A 12,397-nucleotide genomic window follows, 5' to 3' on the forward strand; every position below is an offset into this window, starting at 1 on the left:
GGTGGCACAGCACGGTGATCCAACCGACCACAACTGGCTCGGTCTTTATTTTGAAGGGAATGACAGATTTATTATTCCCCCCCCCTCCTTTTTCGCTTGTGCCGCTCGCCAGGTGGCTGCAAGATGGCTGACGGGAGGGGTGAGGGAGAGCGCACCTCGCCCTGCGGCGGGGCGAGGGGTGCCGCTGTCGGAGGGGAGGGCAGGGCTACGGGCACGGCAGGGCACCCCCTTTCCCGCCGCGGATGCCGTCGCCCGGGGACGCTGAGCCCCGGGGTGGGCCCGGGCCGGGGGAGGCCGCGGCGAGGCCCAGCCGCCCCGGCCCGCGTTGCCATGGCGACGCGGCGGCCGCCCCGGCGGGGAGGGCCCGGCGGCGGCGGCGGCGGCAGCGGCTTTTCCTGCGTCGAGCGCGGCCAGAGGGGGCAGAGCTGAGCCGGGTCGCGCCGCGCCGAGGAGCTCCGCACCCCGCGCCGCACTGGCCTCCGGCCCCGGCGGGAACCCGCCGCCGCCCCGGATCGGTAAGTGCGGGCGCGGCCCCTCCCCGGCCCTCGGGAGGCGCCGCTGGGGGACCCGACTACCCTCCTGCCGCCGGGCCGCGGCCTGCCTCCCCCGGCCTGGCCCCTGCTGCACCGGCCCTATCGTCCCTCGCCCCGGCCCCTCACCTCAGGGGTGTGCCGGGCCCCCTTCCTGCACCCCTGGTCCCTGGGGGGTCGGCCCCTCGCCCCGGCGGCTGCGAGCTCCCCTGGCTCCCCCCATGCACCCTCCTTACCCCGGGGGGTGTGGGCTCCCCTGGACCCTATATGTACCCCCTCACCGCCAGGGTCAGCGGGCTCCCCTGGACCCTATATGTACCCCCTCACCGCCGGGGTCAGCGGGCTCCCCTGGCCCCCCATGTACCCCCTCGGTACCCGCGGGGTTGTAAGCTCGTACCCCACCTGCTCCCCTCACTCTGGGAAGTGCCAGTCCCCCCAACCGTTCCCCTCATCCTAGGGGGTGGGAGTCCTGCTGCCTGAATTTGGGGCCGCAGGTGCCTGTGTGTCTAAGCCGAGCCTGGGGGAGATCGCCCCGTGCTCCCCGTGGTGCTGGGGTTGCCCTTGCCAGGCCTTGGGGGCTGTATCGGCGTCCCCTTCTTCTCCCTGCCTGTGCTGGGGAAATTGTGGGTGACACGTGTGTGGTTTCAGTCGTCCCCTGTAGTGCCTCAGAGCTGCTGCTTTTCATATTGAAAGCGATTTGCACGTTTTTCTGGGGGTTCTGATTTCCAAGGTGATCTGTAGGATTGTAGCTTCTGGCTGCCCCGGTCGCAGCGCAGGGTCCTGCGTCTAAGCCCCTCCCGAGCTCCTTCCAGGCTCTCCTAAGCCAGATCTGCACCTCTTTGAGGTAGGTCAAGGTTACTGTGCTCTTCTTCCCGTGGATGGGGAACGTGGCAATTTGGATAGGCTGTGGGATTTCCTCAAGGTCATCCTGGGAATTGGACCCCAAGCATCCTCTCCTCTCTCGCTGCACCCTCTGGAGCTGCCGGGCTCCTGCTGGGCGAGGGCACAGTCATGGAAATCAGATTTTCCAGTGCCCCAGGCCTCTCTACTGCAGGGCTTCTCAGCTTTTAGTTTCTACATCTTGCCAGACTGTCAGAGTAACAAACGTCAGAGCAGGATCCGAGCTATATTTATTTGGCCTAATATATTTTAAATATTAGGTCTTTACAGTTAAAAGACTATGTGTTTTTACTATAGCGCATTCATCTCTCAGAGTCTCGCTGCCATTAGGATCTCCTGTGGTGTGGCTGCTGCTGTTGGGATTGTATCTGCAGTGATTTTGATCACTGCAAGTCACTGTGGCTTCTCCTTTCAATAACTTGTTTTTTGGCAATGGCGAGCAAAAGGCAATCAAACTAGAGTGGAACTCGGCTGATAACAACATATCGTGTGGGACTCGGATGGCGGTTGTCTTCTTGTCCTCGGCTTGTGTTTTGCTTTCCAGGCTGTTACAAATAGTGGTATAGATGGGGTCAAATAGGAGGAGTTACTCTAACCTCTTCACCAGAAAATAAACAGCAGTATTTAATGAGGATTTGCCCCTTTGAATGCCTTGCCTGTAGGGTTTTTAACTGTGCGCTACTACTTCTTGTCATTCACACAGATACGATTTTTCTCCTGGTGCTGTGCCTTAGGCTCATTTCTTCACCGAGTGCTTGTCGTAGTAAGGAGCGCTATATTTTGAGGATGATGGTGATCAGTGGCAGAGAGGGATGGCTGAGTTGGAACAGGGAGCAAATCTGTGTCAGAAATTGGAGCCTGGCACTGCTCTGAAGGAAAGTCTGCGGTCTTGTTTGTTACCCAGCAATCTTGTTAATGTCTTACTAAGATGCCAGGGCCCTAGAAGATCCTCCCGCTGCCGTTTTAAGAAGGGGTAGTGTGCTGTATTAAGTTACTAGGAGGTAGAAATCACTGACAGCCTGTCAGGGCCATTCACTCCTCTATTCCTAACAAGATTTAAATTAGTGGGCAAGACAGGGGGAAATACGCCCCTGGCGGGCTAAGGTGACAGCAGTATGTAGGCATGGAAGCAGCCCCCCATGCTCGTTTGTGCATCACATTGTATGTTGTAGGTCTCTAGAAGGGCAAAGGTGTGATGGAAAGAAGGGGACCGAGATGCCATGCCTGAACTTTGGTGTGCCTCAAAGCCTGGGAACCGTGAGGATTTGGAGCTGTGCTCTGATGAGGGTGTTAAAATGGGGAAAGTATCGCTTAGGAGCTGTAAACGTTTCGTATGCCTATACAGTTGTTCTTGCATAACCGTTGTCATGTTGAGAATTGTGAAATAGTAGGAGGGAGAGGTTTTCTGGAGTAGGGCAGCAGCGTTTTTAGGTGGGGAAACATTGTGCTGTGTTTAGCTAGAGTAAAACACATCTAGATCCAGCATCCCTGACTGGCGGCCCAGTTTTGCAGATTCTCCTAAGAACAGCTTTTCAATGAGGGGTAAAGCCTGATCTACAGAACACCCTTGTTGCAGCGTACGTGATGATCATGCTATGCTGTAAAAAATAGTTAATTATCCCTGGCACTCTGGGTTTTGTCTGAATAATTTGCAGCTAGGAGGCTGTAAGAGGAGTGACTGATGAGTTGCTCCTTCTTCGTCAAGGAGTGCCTAGGTGTTTTGTAGAGCTGTGTGGTATCCACCTCTGGCCTTCCAAAGGGCTGGGCTTTGGGTTTGCTGCTGGGCTGAGGGTTGTTTTACAGGTATTCACAAACCTCTGGATTCTCTTTCACCCCACTGTGGAAATAAAATGCTCTTGGAGGGCAGTTGCCAAATTCATGGTGGCTGCTGGAAGGTGGTATGTCCTTGTAAAATTTGGGAGGTGAAAGGCTTGTGTGGAGAGAAGAAAAGTTTAGCAGCATTGAGCATAGCCGCAGAAGGATTCGTGTCCCCTGGTGCCATCTTGCAGCATGTCTGCCTTGTTCCAGCACGATGCTTTCTTTTGTCACTTGATCCCTGGGCTCACTTGGGGGCAGGGAACTGCAAGTGTTTTGCACTGCCAACTTTCCAGTGCCAGCAAGATGCCCTGTGCGGGGTGTATCTCTTAATGAGCTGGTTTTGTCTGCCTAAAATCGTATTGTAGTGCCAGAATGACATAAAAGAGCTTTGAACTAGGCCCCAGGGGGGAAGGAAAAGGGGTGGAAAAATGCAAAATATTTTTGTTCAGAGATCCTGCCCTGGGGAGACGATATGTAACCAAACTGGGTTTGGAATGGCTGGGACAAATGAGTTTCCTTGTGGTCCTGAGTGCTGCAGTTCATGTGTATTACGGTAGGATGCCAATGTCCTATGAAGGGACTTTCTGCAGTTCCCCCTTTTCTAGGCTGTTTCGGAACAGACAGGTATTTCTCCTAAGCCTGCCTTATTCCTGGCTGTCCTTTTTCAGAGTGTTTTTTCCCCTTGGTTTTTGTTGGGTTTTGGTTATGGTTTTTTTTGTTTTGTTTTGGTTTTTTGTTTTGTTTATTTGTTTGTTTTGTTTTTCCCCAGAATGAAGTTTCTACACATCTGCTGGCAGGTCAGTCATGTCCCAGAGCTGTGCACCTTGGCCCTTGACTGGAGTATGTTGATGTAGCTCTGGCAGAGTCAGCGGAGCAAATCTGGTTTGCACCAGCTGGGTCTGGGCCATCATGTGGGAGCCCTCGAGCTACAGGAAGAGCTTGGGCACGCGGCCTCTTTAGCCTGTCACTTACAAGTTTGTTAACATCCTATTAGGCTTCCAGTTGGACATACTTACCTCCCAGCTGCCTCTGCTCCTCTGTTTAAATCTGCAATATTGTGTAAGGGCAAGTGCCTGTGCTGCTCCTTCAACAGCAGCCGTGCAAGATGGGGAAGGATCTGCCTGGTCACAGCATCCTGCCTTCTGCTACTGCTGGTACATAAGGACTGGTTATTATGCTTTTTACATCTGTGTATATGTTCACCTAAATCCTTAACTGGGTTTTCAGGAAATGCAAAAGTCTGCTTTGATGCCCATGTTTGCGCATTCGGGCTTTCTTAGAAGTACCCAAACATCTGCACTACCAGAAAGCTAGGAGAGTTTGAATTATCGATTACTTATCATGGCAAACGAGCTACGGATGCTGCCTATGTGAGCTAGTGCATTGTTTTTATTTTTCACTCTTGAACATATCATACCTACTGCGTATGTTTCATTGTGCGTTTCTCATAAATGTCTGCGTGGACGCTAGCCTTGCTGGAGCCAGTTGCCTTGTCTCTCTGCAGTGAGACAGCGGGATGTGGCTGCAAGTACCTCTTCTTTCTCTGCTGAAGAGGTGCCTGAGGTCTAACAGGACAGTGTGTTTTGGCTTCCCTGGTGCCCTGATTTGTTGAAGCCTTCCTTCTTCTGCAAGGCTGAGTCCTGTGGCTTGTGCCTGATTGGAGTGGGGACCGTCATTTGGCCATATCCAGCTAACTGCACAGTGTGCTGCTGGAGCTGACGCTGTGTTGCTCCAGCTAATCCTAACAGCAGATAAATAATTTTTTCCTGTCATCTTCTGTTTGCCTTCCAGCACAAAGATAGTGGGAAGGAGGGGGCGGATTGAGCTGTCCAGTGCAAAATTGAGTGTTGCTTTAACCTTGCAGTATTGATTGCTGGGTAGTTCAGTTTTTGTGAAGATAAAGTAACAGGGGGTACAAAAGCTTTAGAAAACACGGCAAAACCCCAGACAAACCCAGTGAAAAGACCTTGTCACTCTGGGTGGTTTGGATTTCTGTCTGTCAGTTTCCTCTTACACATCTTCAAATATGAAAGCTTTGAATACTTCCTGTCTTAGGAGGACTGCCCACATGGAGATTATTTGCCTGGGGAAGGGAAGGGCAGCCAGGCAGCAATGCCTGTTCTGTATCAGGAGAAATGTGATAGGATACCATTTATTTAATTTGTGGGGTCTCTATTGATCCTGACTTAATGCAGCCTGTGGTGAGCTGCTCACAGGAATGCAGTCTTATGTTTATTTTGTTAAACCTTTTCATAACCGGTTCTTGTTCTCGTTTTGGTGGTGGGTGGCTACGCCTTGTCAAACCTCCCAGTGCCCTGCTCCTTCCTTTGGTGCTGCTAATGGTGTGTGGCTTATCAAGAGAGCTGTCTGAGGTTTTTTTCTTTCCTGGGTCTGCAGCATTTATTCAGAGGCCAGAAGGAGAGAGATTGATTTTGGTCCAGCTGATTTTTCCAGAATGGCATGAATTTTAGCAGCTGGAGGTGAATGAAGTCCCATCAAAGACTGTGCCTGCCCCACCTGGAGTTTGGCTCCATGCTGGGGATCGTACTCTCAATTTAAAGGCTGTCCCAGCTATGAAGAGCTTCGTGGACAAGGTAGGGAGAGGAAAGGAGAAGGAAAACATCCCCTCTTACAAAGGACAGCAGTACTGCTGCACTGAGTGACTCACTGTCTTGGAGGAGGCCTTTGGGAAGAGAGGTGGCGTGTGCTTTTCTTTTTTAATTAGAGCACAAAGATATGGGACTTTCTGCAAGTTGTTTTAGTAGGAGATGCTGTGCGGGTGAGCTCTTAGTTTGGCCAAGCCGGAAGCCAGGCCAGTAGCCGTGATCCTTCATTTCTGAATTTAACCGCAGCTTCCAGTGAATCCTTCTTGTTTCAACAAGAGGCTGTGCTGTGTGATGTGAGAGCTTTGCACAGATAAACGTGTGGAAGGAGGCGGTAGCACGTGGTGTGCTTAGTCTGGACCAGCACATCTGTCACTTCTGTTGCTACCGAGTACTGTGTCCTTGTCACTGCGGTGTCTGACCCCTTACTGCCTTTAATGGGTGTGCTGCCTGCACGCCTTGACAGCGGAGATGAGGGCAGTTCCCTGTTGCCTGCCAGGTTGGGTGGGATGGAAACACCTTCTCCAAGGCCACGTGCACTGGGAGCTTCTTTGGTGCCCCGTTCAGTGCTGTGCTCTTTGCTCTGTGATAGTTAGGGATTTATAAAAAAAAGAAAAAAGAAGGAAGCATGTTTTAGGGACAGGACATGTCAGGGGCTAACTGTGAATTTGGGTACTGCTTTCTCCTTTGCCACAAATTCAGAGCATGAGCTTGGATAAGCAGTAAAATGTCTGTCTCTGAACACGTTCCCTACAATCAAATAGGGACAACATCCATGGATTTGCCACTCATATGCAATAACAATGGCAGCTGTTGCAGAAGGTATGATCTGATGTAGTAAACGGTCTCTCCTTCTGGCTGCTTTGTTTTCCTTTTTCATTTTGTGTTGACTTTCTCAAGGATGGGGGTAGCTTCCTTTTCTGTGCCCTGGGTAAGCTGAGCTCTTCTCTGTAAGGCAGCAGGAGCACTTGTTGGTTTGTCTCATCCTTTGGGAGCAGCTGTTTTTTATGAAGGCTAAGGGTAGTAGTAGTTTCTTTAAAAGACATAAAACACATTGTGTTGGCCTGACCCCCTTCCCCTGAACTCTTCTGCTTGCTTTTTTAGCAGCTACAAGTGTGTATGTCCTGAGCAGCTGTTGTCTTTTTGGTGCCTTTTTTTTTTTTTTCCCAGAAACTTAAAATGAAGGCTCATTGGTGCCCCACTCTGGTTCTTCAAAACTAACGGAGAGCTTGAAGGAAATAGCTTGGATGCTGAAGCGATAAGCACTACAGAAATGCCAGACGCTATATAAACAACTAAACTCAGCCCCTGGCCCTTCCTGAACGAGGGATGATTTGCAGAAATACTTCAACAGATGGTCTGAATTTGGCTCTTTGAAGGGGGGGAAGAAATGCCAGGCCACTGCTGAGCTGTGTGTGGGCGCGTGCCTGAGTGTGCCGTGCGGCGTGCTGCCTGCCAGCATGCTCCCGGGGAGGCTGAGCAGGCGGCTCCCGCAGCCCCTATGTGCTTGGGAGGCATCTGCGCACCGCTGACTCAGGGTCTGCGGCTCTGCCAGGTCCCTGGCGTGAAGCGAGCTCCTGCTTCCCCTGCGGTGAGGTTCGGCTGTGCCCGCTTGCTGGGCTGTTCTGATGGAGGTGAGCTGTGACCAGTTTGCAGAGGTGTGGGGTCAGCTCATGGAGAGAGGCTGCGGAGCTGCCGTACAGCTTGTGAGATGTTTGGCGTGTGGGTGAGATTGTGGGAAGGCCACAGTGTGATCTGACACCAGATTGTCTCTCATGCTGGTGCAGTTACCTGGACCTGTGGCAGTGCAAATTGAGGTGGTCTGGAGCTGGAAGCAAACAGATCAGTCGTGGCAAGGGGCATGTGCTGTTTGGACACACCTGTGTGTACAGGTGAGCTGACAAACTTGTTGGTAGCCTGGGATGGGAGAGAGTTTACATGTCGTAGTTGGGGACGCTGATGAACTCTGGCGGAGCTGGCTGCTGTGGCCAACCTCTCCTCTCCCCTGATGAGGTTACTCCTCTTGCAGGGAAAGGAGAACATGGTTTCCCCAGCTGGTACCAGGCCTGGGGTCCTGACACCAACTGTGGCAGCAGCAGAGTGCTGCACCACCTCTTGTGTGGCAGTGGCAGGCAGGTTCCCACGTCAATAGGCACAGCTGGCTCCGATGAGGATCGTGGATTGGAGCCCAGAAGTCCTTGCCTGAGGAACTCTGGAGCAGAGCAGTGTGTCTGGTTCCTGCATTGCCAAACCGTTGTTAGCCTCCCAACGCAACGTGCCTGTTACGCTCCTCACTGGCGTGACAATTCGTTGTGTCTAATGATATCTGTTGTTGGTGCCATGCAGTCTTTGGCAAGACAGCATTGGTCGGTAGTTAGAGCAGGGCTGTGAGGTGTGCTTCGGGGGTGATTTTTTATTTTGAAACTTTCTGAAAACAGGTCTAATTCTTAAGCAATGCAAGGTGAATCACTTTACTGAGGATGCTTAATGTGTCAGGTAAATTCTTGTGGATACACCTGGCAGGTAGCAGCATTGCACTGTGCACATGGAGTAGCCAGGTAAGACACTTAACGTCCAGAGAATGACTTTCCAAGTTCGACTTATTTCACTTTTTTCCTCTCACTCTTTTTCCTTTCTTGTGTTACCCATGTCCTTCTGCTCTGTTTAGGTGAGCAGGACTGCCTGTGTTTTCATTTGCCTGTAGCCTCCTAAATATATTGTCTTCCTGATGGGAACGCTTTGTCTGCCTTGCAGCCTGCTGATTCATAGCACTCTAGGTGAGCAGGGAGCTGGCGGATGGATTATGCCACAGATTCCCAAGCCATCAGGCGGTGGTTGCAGTCCCCTTGACAGTTCCTCTGCTTGTCACAGAGCACGTATGAATTTCCCTGGAGGAGCTGCTAACCTCTTTAGGAGGAACGTGACCCATGTGGGGCTGCTGATGTGAGTTTAGCATGGAACCATTTTGCTGTGATCTGAACGGCTTTGGCGTAAGCAAACAGCTGAGGTGGGAGGAGAGAAATGCTGTTTGTGATGCAGGAGCGGAGCAGGTATGTTCATGTACACCCACAGCAAAGGGACTGGCAGCAGCAGTGTCCTGTATCACCATTCCTGTGGCTGAGAAGCAAGGAATATTGATTAACGTGACAGTTAACTGGCATTTCTTCTTGTGTACTGGGAGTATTAGTCAAATTCTGTCTTCAGCTGTGGAAAGTAATAAGGTAAGCTTCCTTCTTTGGAAAGGTCTCTACCTGCTGTTGCAAAGTGTTTGAGAGACTGGGAGGTGTCCTTTTGTTATCTCGTGTGCTCTCCATGTCTGGTCTCTTGCGTAAAAGGCATCTGAAATAAAAGTCTTGACTCTAGCGAGCATCTGAGCTTGCGGCGTGTACGCCAGTGTTTGCATGCTTACATGGTGGCTCCTGCTCAGTGCTTCTCTGTCACCTTGCCTTAGGTGGAGCCCGGCTCCTACCTCCAGAGGGTGACATAGGAAGGCTGACGCTGGGGTCAGCCTGGGGTCCTGTTTTGTTAACCTACAATATTTTAGCATTGGCACCCATGTTGGTGGCTGGCTCTCTCGGGGCACTGTGGCTTTGCTACAGGGGCAGGGCGTGGGGTTTGCTGGACGCATTGCTGTTCCAGCCAGGCTCGTACAGTCCCTCTTCAGGACTCTGAGTGACAGCTATCAGTTGATGCATAGCTCTGCAGGACTCTGGATTTCTAGGTCTTTTAAATCATTTTGTTCAGGGCCCAGAAGCCCTTATCTCCCAGGCTGCCCTGGTAGGATTCTTATTCTATTTTATTGTTGTTTATTGTGTTTTTTTTCCAGTGTGCACATCAGCCAGGCTGCAGGCTGCTACTGAGAGGGGCAGCCCTGCTTCTTACTCCTGCCTCTCTGTTTTTGTGCCAGTGCAAGCATTTATGTGTTCACATCTATGCATTGTCCCGGGAATAAGATCTAGTCCGAAATGAGTTCCTCTAGTTGCTGAGGGAAGGAAGAGCTCCCTCCTTTTTGGCAGTAACCTGAACTTAAGCTGGACTAGTGGTTGAGCAACTACAGCCTCTGCTGGGAAAGAGAATCACGTGGCTTGAGAGAGATGTGCTTTTCAGGCGCTAAAAATGCCTAGTATGGTTTCCTTCATGAAAATATTTGCATCTTCTCTGCCAACCCGCTGTCAAGACTTCATCGAGCCTGTACTGCTGCCTCTGTGCAGGACAAACCCTGTTGTGCTACCCTTCTGCAGCCCTGGGTCTGGCCTGGTGCCCGATTGGAGATCCTCTTTTTGAGGGGGAGAGTCAGCATCATGTCTTTGAAACACCCTGCAATTTGCATGGCATAGCCCTTGCTGCCAGAGAAAGGTGGTTGCTTTTCAGGCCTCCTGGGGATGGCCCTGCATACTGCCAGATGCACATAGTATAGGAAGAAGTGGGGAACAGCGTGGGGAAAAACCCCCACACCTTTGCTTTGCTCTGGCACAGTCCCCTAGTGTTCACAGGAACAAGCGCACTTTCAGAAAGCGCTTGGTGAGCACGTGTCCTTGGAGATGCAAAGAAATACGACCAACTTCCTCTCTTCTTCCTCTTCCTCTCTCTCCCTTGCATTCCAGGAGGTGGTGGCAGTGCCTAGCAGACACCCTTAGTGTGAGCCCAGCTGATGCTGAGGAAGGCTCCTTGCCAGGGGTGGCAGAGGTGAGGGATCTGGTTACCCTTGGTCTGGAGAGACGGGGAGGCTCCTCTCTGAGCGTATCTGAACCTTGCTGGGATTGTGTGTCTCTCTTTCCTGCTGTCCTTTCGCCTCTCTGCCACAGGCTGTCCCTTCCCCTTCCCGTTTCTGAAGGCTCTGTTTGTGTTTTGACATGGGAGGTGGCACGTGGTGACGCCGCTTGCCCCCATTGCCAGATAGGTTTAGGGAGCCGGTTGGGTTGAGCTCACACTGCAACTTCCGTGTGGTGCCTGTCCGGCCAAGCTGTCTCTGGCTGCCTTTGTGGATGTGGAGGAGACAGGTCCGTGTGAGGAGCAGCATGTGTTAGGGTGCTGGGAGAATTGCAGTCCCTGGCGCTGCTCTGTGGCTGGGGGCTGCCAGTACCATGTGGTCCCTGTGGGAAAGGGGCTGCCTGCAGGGTCCCAGGCTCATGGCTCCAAAGCAGCAGGGTGTCATCCTGAGGCTTGTGATGTGCTCTGGGCTATGGAGGTAGGAAGGGACAAGCCGTCTGGCCCTTTGGAGAGGGGATCCCGTGTCTGTCGCGTCATCAAGGGCTGGGTGAATGAGCAAGGCTTTTTGCATGTTAACCAGGCAGCTGGGCTGAGCGAGCAGTAGGGTGCAAGCCGCAGCGCTCCTATGCTTCTCCTCTGAAAGCCGTGTCAAGGCAAGTACTTTCCGCTCGCACAGCTATTATGAAAGAGCCTGGGTTTGATGCGCCCTTCTCTCCCTTTGCCCTCAGGGCATGCTGGGCTTGTTTGAATTAATGTAATTAGCACATGCCTTATTAGCTCACTAAGGCACAAAGAACTCATGTATATTTGTAGCCAGGTTAAGCAGCCTCTATTAATTTAATAACCGTGTCCTCCTCAGTGCGTGGCAACAGTTAATCGCTGGTGGTGACTCAGGATCAGCCAGCATGGAGGGAATTTGGGCAAGGTGTATATGTATGCGGTTCTCTTTTTATTGTGTTGTATTTTTGTTAATGAGCAGAGCTGTGAAGGGAATTAGCAGCAGGCTCAGTAGACAGAAGGAAGCTTTCAGTGCAGGTTTGCTAAACAGCTAGCCCTGGATATTTCCTATGCTCTACACTGTCTGTAGGAAAGGATCTATAGAATAAATCAGCGTGATATGACACAGGCTGGGAGGCAGAAATATACAGAAATAAACTTTAGCAACCCGCACTTGAACTCTGCTCTAATCGGGTTATGAACTAGGTACTGTTAGCAATTTTGCTTTGTTGTCCCCTTGGTTTCTCTGTTTCCCCTTGGTGAATCCTGGGGCAGAGGAAGTGGCTGGTGTATTCTGGCACTGCTCAAAACTGAGACTGCGAAAGGGCAGGTTTCTCGTGAAAGGACAAAAAATAGTTGCAAGAAATTTTATTCTCTGCAGTGCTGTGGTCCTCAGTCCCTTTTGCTGGTCTGGGTCTTGCCATGCACAGAGCTTAGCTGGGTCCCATGGGATGCTGTCAGGATGCTTGCCACCAGTTTTTTGGTATTCTTTCCACCACTTCCTCCCGCTCTCAGAAGATGCAGATTATGGGCGTGAATGCTAGTTTGTGCTCCACCACCCTGGCATGATGCAGCCTGCAAGCCCAGGATGGTGGTACGTGTCTCTCTCCATGCAGAACATGTGAAATAGTAAGGTCCTGCACTGCTTCTAAAACTAGTGAGTTAAGCGTTTTTGGGCCTCTCTTCAGATCACTACATGTGCAAAGGAGGCTTCCTGCATTTCTTCTCTTCTTCCCCTTCCTGCAGTAATCACAGGTCATGCTCTTTGTGGTGAGCGTGATCTGGAAGGAAGAGCAAGAAGAGTGGTGCTGGAAAGCAGCTGATGGGCTTGCACAGTTT

At 51.6% G+C, this 12,397-nt stretch overlaps 1 protein-coding gene across 1 annotated transcript in view; it reads left to right on the forward strand.

Annotated features, from left to right (window-relative positions):
* Positions 1–371: 371 nt before the first annotated feature.
* The window catches only part of SLC25A22 (solute carrier family 25 member 22), a 52,322-nt gene continuing 40,296 nt past the window's right edge, over positions 372–12,397 (forward strand). The window contains exon 1 of the mRNA XM_063332170.1: positions 372–515. The gene's annotated coding sequence lies outside the window, so the exon portion shown is untranslated. The remainder of the gene's footprint in view (positions 516–12,397) is intronic.

This window comes from Chroicocephalus ridibundus, chromosome 4 (assembly GCF_963924245.1).
Source record: "Chroicocephalus ridibundus chromosome 4, bChrRid1.1, whole genome shotgun sequence".
Taxonomy (NCBI): Eukaryota; Metazoa; Chordata; class Aves; order Charadriiformes; family Laridae; genus Chroicocephalus; species Chroicocephalus ridibundus.